The sequence below is a fragment of the Alligator sinensis genome, unplaced genomic scaffold (assembly GCF_000455745.1).
Source record: "Alligator sinensis unplaced genomic scaffold, ASM45574v1 scaffold559_1, whole genome shotgun sequence".
Taxonomy (NCBI): Eukaryota; Metazoa; Chordata; order Crocodylia; family Alligatoridae; genus Alligator; species Alligator sinensis.
In genome coordinates this window covers 103746-114752 of record NW_005842251.1, presented here as the reverse complement: position 1 = coordinate 114752, position 11007 = coordinate 103746, and positions in this window count along the sequence as shown.

Here is an 11007-nt window from a genome sequence, read left to right as displayed (position 1 = left end):
AAAGATTGTTTACTTACACCGAGATGGCAGTGGTGTAGGCTGGAAAGCTTGCTTGAGTTGCGGTTACAGACAGACAACAAAACAAAACTCGAACCTGCAGGGCACGAGGGTACGTCGCAAGGGTTTTCGGCAACGGGAAGATGTAAAATATGAGGGTACGTCGCAAAGGGTTTCAGCGACGGGAAGATGAAAAATATGAGGGTATGTCGCAATGGGTTTCCGGCGACGGGAAGATAAACCTGCAGGACTCGAACCCGGGTAGAAGAGCTCTGAGATCGGTCAAGGATTCACACGAAGTTTGCTAGGCTCCGTGGGTCCGGTTCTTTTGCGCGCGGGAAGGGATACGTCTGGATTGCGCTCGGCGACGGGGAGAGGCTAGAGTCTGATCAGACCTCTGTTGCAAGCTTTAAATGCACTGGGTCCATAAGGATCCGCAGCGCTTAGAGATCTTCACACAGCGTGAAGTCTCCTCCTCCCTTGTTCGTGGAGTCCTCCAACTTGGGCGGAAACCACTCAAGCCTCTTATACGGCTAGCAAGCCAATCACTAGCTGCCACATGTGAATAATTTAGAACTGGCCAATAATGGGACTCGAATTAGCATACAAATGGCGGGAACTCTTTGCAACGAGCATTTCTGTGCTGCAACAAAGAAATGCACCCTGCAAAGAAAGCTTCAAATTGGCGGGAAACTCGTCCCTTGCACCGGGGTTTTCTTTTGCAGCAGAAAACTCCACCGTGCAAAGAAGCTATAATTTAGCGGGAACAATTTAGCAGTGCCGAAGCACGCAAAAACAAAAATCACACCCTTTGGGTTGTGACAAGGCCTAGTAGACAACTCCTCTATTCTAGTGTCAGAGCTATGGGATGAAGTCTTCTCCCCATGAAACCTGTTGGCAGGGTTGGCCTCATTGTTCCTTTCACAGGCATGAGCAACGGAGATGCATTAGCAATAGTGCCAGTTTTCAGAGGGGCATGCACAGACTAGCACGCCTGTACTTTGGAAAATTTGTGTCAGTATATATCATTTAAAATGCCACCTAATAGATCTCCAACAGCAGTTAGAAAAAATTAGCTGAGTGTGTGCTTTGAATTCTAGAAGCTGTATCACTTAGCTGATAAAAAGAGGGGAGAGGCAGGGGGACAGAGAGGAAAGCACAAATATGTGTTTGCAATTTCTATCCATTCCTTGCCCCTCATCCAAGTCCACCCCTATTATAATTAAAAACAACAATATCTGTTCAGGGCATAAGTGACTTGGCAAAGGGCACATAAGAAATTCTATTGCACCAAGCTCAGGAATCCTGCAGGTCTGTTTTCTCAAGTATGCCACATCCCAGGAGATAACACAGCATAACTTGGGGGGGTCACTGACTAAATGGGACAGACCAAGACATCTTTGATGAGATTTAAGGCCTCTCCATCAGTCCGTAAAGCTAGTAAAGATTGCTGATGGTGCTCTTTTTCAGCTAATTACACCCAATTCAGCACTTAAGTGACATAGGCCATACATTCACAAGCATCATGCTCATTAAGTTGGCTGGGTTTGGGCACCATATTGTTGTGACAAAGCTGGAAATGTATGGGCTTGTGTTAAAAAAGATGTGCTCCAATCAAGTGCTTTGCAACTAAAAATATGAAGTTTCCTGGTGCCCTGTTCCCCATCTCAAAAGGTGCTTTTAGCTGGTGTGCTCATGTCCACCTTCTATTGTATTTAAATATTGCACCACGCTTCATTTAAAAAACCAGCCCATGCCCACTGATTATTGGAGGCTTTGATCATCTTAGCATAGCCTCCTAGAGCAGGGGTCAGCAACTTATGGCCCATGGACATCTCTGGCAATTTGGCACTGGGGGACACCTGCAGCAATTCTGTGTTGTTGGCATTATGGGGCAAAGCAGCAGTGCTGGCTGCCCTGTGGTGGCAGAGGAAGAAGACGCATCAACCCGCCTTTAGACCTAGCTCTGTTCAAGCAACCCATCACTCCAGAAGCTTCTGATGGCCTGTCCTACAGCATAGTTTAAACCACTTACCCATTTCCTCTTGACCATTCCTGCCCAGGGTGATTTTATTTAGTAAGGTATTTATGTCACTGTTGCAAAAAAAAACCCACAAAAAACAAAAAAACCCAACAAAACCAAACAAACCTCAGACCTTTCCTTCTGAAAACAAGTCATCCAGGTATCCTAGAAGAGTGAATGCTACTGCAATACTAGCAGTTGGTGATACACAAAGGAATATTCCCTACCCTTGCTGTTATTACTCAAACAATTGCTTTCTATATTAGAATAGTTAACAAGCCTCCTGGAAGGTGTTCGTTCTGATTACAGCATGACATGACTGATCTATTGTGACAGCAGCTAAAACTAAACGACCAATTAACCTTGAAACTCAGTAGGACATCTGTGGCAGCTCAGTCTCTTTTTTTTTCTCCCACTATGTGCATTTTCCTCCTTTGCACCCCTCTCTCCCATCCTAATGTGCTGTCATCTGTGAAGCCTTGAAAAACACTCCACAACACATTGCATTAGATGCTTGACCTCATGTCAGCTACCCCAGAGTAATCCAGTCAAACTCAAAGGAGCCATTTGTAATGTACCCCAATGTTAGGGTGACCGTGTGTCTGTGAAAACCGGGGAGGTGCCTGTTTTGTGGCGTATTCATAGGTTTCTCAAAGCCCATGCTTTAAAATGGTTTGCTTTACTCCTGAAGATTTGAGGACAAGTATCTCCTCTCTTTACTCAAGTTTAGTCACGTGTCCAACTCTGCAAGGGATCCTGTAGGAAAGAGTGATGCCCTGATGCAACTAGGGTTGCCAAACCTGCTCCTAAAGCAAGGCTATGGTGTGGGACTCATCGCATCACACAACAATGGGATATTTACAGTTAAAAGGAGAATCCATATTGAGGGCACTCGATCTGGAGGGATATCTAGAATCATAGGATCACAGACAGTGAGGGTTGGACAGGACCTCAGGAGGTCACATCTAGTCCAATCCCCCACTCAAAGCAGGACCAGCCCCAACTAGATCAATCCACCCCAGGCTTTGTCTAGCTGGAGGATGGAAATTTCACAACCTCTCTAGGCAACGTATTCCAGTGCTCTCCTACCCTCCTAGTAAGAAAGTTCTTCCTCATATCTAACTTCAACTTCCCTTGCTGCAACTTGATCCCATTGCTCCTTGTCCTGTCATCTGCCCGCACTGAGAACAGTCCAGCTCCATCCTCTTTCGAACCAGCCATCCTTCAGGTATTTGAAGGCTGCTATGAAATCCCTTCAGTCTATTTTTCTCCAGACTAAATAAGCCCAGTTCCCTCAGCCTCTCCTCCCAAGTCCCATGCTCCTAAGCAGTTTTGTTACCCTCTGCTGGACTCTCTTCAATTTGTTCACATCGTTTTTGTAGTGGGGGCCCAAAACTGACACAGGACTCCAGATGTGGCCTCATCAGTGCTGAATAGAGGGGAAGAATCACTGACCTCCATCTGCTGGCCACATGGGTGACTGATGCCTCCTGAGCCGGGGGGGGGCACTTCCCCCCCCCCAGCAGCCAGTCAGCAACTGGGGAGGGGGGTATCCCACCACATGCTGCTAGCAATTCCGGGTCAGCATGATTGGCTGCAGGGGAACGCCCCCCCCGGGGGGCACCAGTACTCTCACCTGCCCCCCCCACCCATTAGGCAGTATTCTCCTCATAAGCATCAGGGGGTGCACCAGCGCTCTCAGGGCGTGTACATGCACCCTCGTGCATCCCCTATGCATCCCCACTGGCTGGCCACACTCCCACTATGCCATTAGCCTTCTTTGCACCAAGGGCATACTGTTGGCTCTTATTCAGCTTATTGGACACTGTCACCCCCAAGTCCTTTACTGCAGGGCTGCTGCTTAGCTGGTCGGTCCCCAGCCTGCACCAGTGAATGGAATTATTGTGCCCTAAGTGCAGGACTTTGCACTTATCCTCATTGAACTTCATGGAATTTCTTTTGGCCCAATCCTCCAATTTGTCGAGGTCAGTCTGAATCCTAGCCCTACCACCCAGCGTATCTATTACTCGCCCCAGCTTGGTGTCATCCACAAACTTTGTAAGGGTGCACTCCATCTCATCTTCCCAGTAGTTGATGAAGATATTGAACAAAACTAGCCCCAGGACCAATTCCTGGAGCACACCACTTGATAACAGCTTCCAAATAGATATCAAGCCTTTAAGCCCAATGATCCAGCCAGCGTCCTATCAAAAAATAAAAAAGTGTGTTGTATGAAAGGAATTGGGAAAAAGTCATGTGAAAAGGCTCCTGGCTGAAGCCTAAGTTAGGGAGATGACTGCAGTAACAACGGATTGTATGGGTAGAGATACCGTTGGCCATTGTAGCATGCTGCATGCATTGTGGCATTTGCTGTTGGCTATAAGGTGAAGGCATTTGCAGTGAAGATTCCAGATGTGAAGCTCTTCCTAAACAGATCATGCCATTGTGTACTCTCTCCTGCTTACAACTTCCTAGTTATCTAGGGATCTTTTCTGCTCTTTTAGACTTCAGAGAATCACAGTCTATTTATTTCCAGGTGAATCATCCTCATTGTATAGTCTATTTTTATAGATTCACCAAGAGGGTAGACTGAAGCTTACATTTCAGTTGTTCTCAGATTCTGGATGAAAGAAGAATACTCCAGTGGACCATGGCAAGGGGTGGCTTGCAAGTCCCACCCATGCTGTTGCTGAAATACACTAGAAAATGGGATTGTGTCCTTCTTTACTTCCACTCTTAGGTGTTTAGCAGCAAGGCTATACACTATTACAGGGGTTGGCGACTGGGGGTACACGTACTCCCATGGGTACTTGAGAAGGTCCTAGGTGGTATGCACAGGTGGGCAGGGAACCTTGCACATGTTCGCCCATGTGCCACCCTGCTCCCCCCCTCCCCTCCCACTCCCCTGGCTCTGCGGGAGTACACTGTTCCACATTCGGCCTCTGGGGGTACACTAATCTAAACAGGTTGAAATCCCCTGAACTATTAGACTACATATTCTTTTATCTCTTTCACTCTGTATAAATGTAATTGCTTGAAAGACAGAGCTTGATAGGTTTAGAAAGAAATGATATGACATGGTTGTCTTAAAAAGGCATTGGACTCGATAACGCTGAAGGTCCTTTCTACTAGTCTGTCCCTTTCCATGTCCCTAAATTCTGTGCAAGAGGTGACTGGATTTCAGTGGGAATGAAAGGGTAGGATCCTCCCCAAACTCCCATGATCGCATACAGCAGGCAGGCCAGGCAGTTCCAGATGTAATGGCAGTCCTTATGCTGAAGGGAGCGGAGGGACTGTTCCATCTCTGCTCCCTCAGTGCTGCATGGCACAAAAATACCCAGACTTTATCCTTCCACCAGCTTGGGGAGAAGAATCAGCACAGAGAAATAGCAGGCTCCCCCTTGCAGAGCACCCTGTATCTGCTGCATATGAGGGCCCCCCACTGTAGAAAGGATGTGGGGATGTTGGAGACAGTCCAGCGGAGGGCAATGAAAATGACTGGGGGGTTAGGGGACAGGACTGGTGAGGAGAGGCTGAGGGAACTGGGCTGATTTAGTCTGCAGAAGAGAAGACCGAGGGGGATTGAATAACAGCCTTCACCTCCCTGCAGGGGGGCTGCAAAGAGGCTGGAGCTGGGCTGTTCTCATTGGGGGCAGACAACAGGACAAGGAGCAATGGGCTCAAGCTGCAGCAAGGGAAGTTGAAGTTAGATTTTAGGAAGAACTTTCTTATGAGGAGGGTAGTAACACACTGGAACAGGTTACCTAGAGTGGTGGTGGACTCTTCATCCTTGGAGGTTTTTAAGGCCCAGCTTAAAAAAGTCCTGGCTGCGATGATGTAGTTGCGGCTCGCCCTGTTTTGAGCAGGGGGTTTTACTAGATGTGACCTCCTGAGGTCCCTTCCAGCCCTCAGACATAGACTCAGAATCGTATGATATGAGTTATTATTCCATTGCATTTAAAGACCACAGAGTACACACTAATCGCCCCACCTCTGGCCAGTAGCTGTCCTCAGACTGCTCTAGTGTTTATTAATACTCAATACAAAAAAACTACAGTAGGGTCAAACTAGAAAGTTCAGATCCAAACCTCTCCAAACTGCAGGGTCTTTCAAAGAAGAGGAGATGAAAGGAAGTTTGCTATAGCAACATCTGCAGTAAGAATAATTATGGCCTTAGCCAAACCCTGCTTTCTCCTAGGGGGCTTGGATCACATGCCTACTGCACTGAGGAATCAAACAAAAAAGTCTGAGGCATACTGCACTGTATCTGAGAAGGTATCCAAATAAATGAATTGAAGGATTATCCTTACTTAGGAAGTCTCCATTCTAACAAACATTGAATCTGGAGCCTCTGGAAGGCAGGATCGTGACACACGGAGCTGAAAAAGAATCAGGACCTTTTATTCCTGTTACTATTAGTGCTATCAATGTCCTCTTTCAATCATCCCGCTACTATCCCATAATTGTTTATTGACTCTCATAATTTATTTGTCCCTGGGCACACCTGCTCTATCACTATTTGAGCTTGTTATATCTTCAGCTTGAAAACTGCATAGCCCGCTGTACAGGTGAAGGGGTGGAAAACCTAGGCAACATTTCTATATTGGAGGTGTTAGTCATTTCTTTGGAAGAACAGTTTTTAATGAATACCTTTCACCCCCAGAAAGGTAGGTCCTGTGGTCAGAAGATGCGATTCCTCCTAATTATGATGCACAGTCAGTACAGCTCATTAAAGTATAATAATGAAACCAGAAATTTCAGTTAATTTTAGCTTTGTTTCAATTCTTCGAGTTTGTGATTCATTTCCAACCAAGTTCCATGTAGCTGTGACCACACTAGGAATCTTACCCCCAGTGGGCGTGTCTCCACAAGATGCTTGACTAATCTACTGCACAGTAAAGTGTCACTATGTAACCGTGTGCTGAGCTATTGTGCAGTAAAAATAGGCTAATGTGCAGTAAATCTACTACCCATCTTTACATGTATTTAATGCTCACTAATGCAGGTGTCGATGCTGACCAGGAGCAATTTGCTCCCCGTCAGTCCAGGGGGTTCACTGATGCCTGGCTGATCCCCAATGTGGTGCTGAGCTGTGCCAGATGCAGGGGCAGCTGTCTCCCCTTCATGAGGGGATTGGGACCATCCTGATGCCTACGTGGCCAGGAGAGCTATCCTGGTAGCTGGGACTGTTGCATCCCAGCCAGGTTGGAATCAGGTCAGATTGGGACATCCCTCCTGGCCACGTGAAGACTGGGACCCTCCTAATCCCCATGTGGCTTCCAAGAAGCATCTCAGCTGAGCGGGGATGTCCCTCCCAAACATGTGGGGACTGGGGCCGATTCCCACATGGTTGGGATGCAGCAGTCCCAGCTGCTGGAATAGCTCTTTCTCCTCCTTCCCATGTGGGTTTTGGGCCAGCCCAGTGCCCTCTGCCAGTCCCAGGTTGGCAAAAGAGGGAGCCTGGAGCTGCCCCTGGCTGCTGCAGTGAGGCCCAGCAGGGCAGGGGGAAAGAACATCCCTGGTTTCAACTGCTCTGGTTGGGAGCAAATTTGCTCCAAAGCTGGCACACATGTAAACCCTTCCCAGAGCTCAATTTACTGCACCTGATATTAACGTGCAGCAACCTCGCTGTGTATTAATAGCACATTTTGACATGCACGGTAACATGCACATTGTTTGCAGATTCATTGTCTTGACTATTCAGAGTTGCTCCCATGGTACTGTGTCTGCTCTCAAAACCTTTTAAAGAGGAGAGCAAGTATTAAACAGTGAATGTAAACATGGTTCATGGTCATGACGCTCAGGGTTTGCAAACATGGGAACACTTCCATGACTTCCTGTGGTTCTTTGCATATTATCAGAGAATGAACAGAACAATCCCAGGAGCAGAAGCAAATTTCAGAGCCATTTATTTCAGAGCCAGAAGCAAATTTCAAAGCCAATTTCAGAACATGTCAGAGCCATTTATGCACAGACATGTTAGTGGATCTGTTTGATGATAATTCAGCCATTTTTCTTAGATGTTGCCTCAACATGGATTTTTTTTATTTTCTCCCCCTACCCTTATTTTTTTTGCATTTACACTTCCTAAACAGTTTTGCTCCTGTTTAGACCCATAAACCCCCATCTATGTACACTCCTGTAAAAGTTATTGCTGAATATTTTGCAGCACTTAATATGTTCATAGCACTACATAGACATTGACTAATCCTTACAACACCCAATAAAGAAGGCAATGAGTATTTTTATCTTCCTTTACTGACTGAGATAGAAAGCCAAAATGACTTCTCCAATACCATGCTGTGAATGGAAGAGATGGGAACAGAAACCTGTAGAACTGGTCCATGACACCATCCAGCTGGATGGAGGTCCATCCAACATGGCATGGCCAACTGGCAGATCGTATGCCCCAATTACTTTCTTTCTGGTGCTGAATCTTATAGCTTAGAACCAGCTATACATAATGAGGGTGGAAGAGGATGTTTCCTATTTAGTGGGCTCAGACTAAACATCAGAAATCCTAGTGTAACACTATGACTCAAAGAGCATTAGCATAGACCCCCATCTATGCACACTCCAGAGAGGATATGGGTATACTGAAGAACAAATCTCGAGAGCCTCCTTCAAGCTATAGAGACCAGAAGCCCCTTGTTCTGTGTTGGCCACCATGGAATCCATCACAGTGAGGAGAGAAAGTTACAGACTACCACAGGTGTCTTGAATGCAAGTGCCACCTTAGTCTTATTACAGGGCTACAGCTGCCTGTGTATAATCTCATTTCAAATCTGTATTTCACATGCACTGGATGTGCCAATCACTACAAGAAATACATCATAGATCTATGGTATATCTCTGATTTTTTTTTCCCCTTCTGCTTCAAGCAAATATCAGCCCCTAGGCAGAACTAGTATCAGTTTCTGCCAACTTGTCAGATGCCGAATTCAGATATCATGCAAGGATCTGGCTAGTACCCTTCATTCCGATCCAGCTTGTAAAAAACAAGGTGGGCTTCAAACTTTGTTCCTTGCTTTCCATGTTGGCGGTGAAGGTTTGATTCAGCCCAGCCCCTCTCTAGGGTCTTCTGAACTATGCAGAGGATAAAATTGTGGGAGAGGTTCATAATGAAGATTTAATAGTAATCGATAGCCGATTCGTTACTTACACATTGCCTCTTTAAGACAAAAATAATGAATTTGACAGATCTTGTTCCCTCCACTACTCTGTGCAAGGTTGCCTAGCAACTATAAGATATGGAAGAAAGGAGGTTGTGAGAGTCAGATGCAGAAAAGGAGAGAGAAAGAGAGAGAGACCATTAACTCTACAAGTGCTGAGCCAGCTGGGCCTGATTTTAATCACAGTCAGAACTGGTATAAATCTGGAGTCACTCCATGAACGTCATCATGGATTTAAGTGAAGGGAGTTCACAATCTTTACACGGCTGGAAACATAGATGAAGTGGTGCACTAATCCCTTGTGAAGTTGAGAGGAGTATTTTCCCCCGGTGAAAGCAAAATTTGAACTGTTAACTAGAACTTTTCCATCTTCTGATTTTGTCAATGGACTTCTGGGAAAAAAAAATTGCCCATTGGTCTCAAAGGCATCGTGGATCCTAATTCACCTCTCATTTCCTGGCATGCTAACGTCAATCAGCTACGCTGGGGTCAGTAGAGCTGTGAGAGTCCTTGTGGTATGAGTGAGAGAAGAATCACCCTTTAAGTGCCTTCACTGCCCACCCACCAGCACCCATCCATCGAAGCTAAAGGGGAATCCCTTTACACACTGCAGAAATGGGGAAGAAGTACATTGCACCTGAAGCTGAGTTGGGCCAGCCCAAAAAGTAATTAAACTTGCATTTTTCTTCCAATTTCTAGTACCTGATCCACTCAGGTTTTAGACCTGTCGCCTGGATCAGTCTGTCACTGGTCACATAAGGAAGGATTTTCTTAGGGTTAAAACCAGAGACTCAAGAGACCTGTATTCAGTTCCTTACTCTGCCAAAGTCATCTTGTGCAACCTTGGATGGGTCACTTAATACATCTCCTTTCCCCACCCAAGAACCAGTATTTCTGCTGTGCCTGCCAGGATCTGCCCTTTCTAGTTACATTGCAGTAACTGTCCTTTTGTAGCCTCGATGCTTTGTAGATAATACAACCAAGCCTTTGTTCTTTGTAGATGTACAACCAAGAATAATAGTGATAGCATTAATATGGAAATGGTAGGTTGGTAAACCTAGGGCCAACACAAGAAGGAAACAAAGAACCCAAAAGGTGGACAGTTCATTCGCTGTCATCTAAACCCTTCGTCTGTGTGGGCCAATTCAATCATGTAGCAAGATACATTAACATGTATAATTTGTCATAATGAAGGAAGAATCAGGAGTGTTCCCTAAGGGGATGATCTCTAACCACCAGTCCCATCTCGTTGTCAAGAGTCCAGTCCCTTGCAGCATGTTCGTCACGGTGCCTCTGCATTGTGGATGCAAAAGAAGATGACTTCCTTCCCTGTCAGGTGTGCGTGACATTGTGCCTGTCTTCAGCCTACCTCCTTGCCTTTGGCACAAGGGCCATAATATCATCCTTTATGACCATCTGGCATCAGACGGAGGAGAACATTCATGTGTCATTGTCTGGAGTGGCAGCTGTACCCCTATCAGGCACCTCATAAATTTAATCAAGCTCAATAAATCCTTTACATCATTCTGCGCCTGAGGGAACTGCAGGAAAATGTGAGAATACAACATTTGCTTTTCTTTCTGTCCTAGGGTCCAGGAGCAGGAGGCAGGCAGCTTCTGAGAAAACCCAACTTGCTGGTTATGCAGGAGAAGCTGGCAAACTGAGCGCTCTTCCCAGGGAGGAAGATTTAAGGAGTTCTTTGTACTTCATCCAACCCAGAAGTGGATGACTTCAACATCTTAATATATTGACATAGTCCCCTGTTGCCTTATGTCATGACATCCCTCTATGCAGAACTTTTGGAGCAGTCTCGGA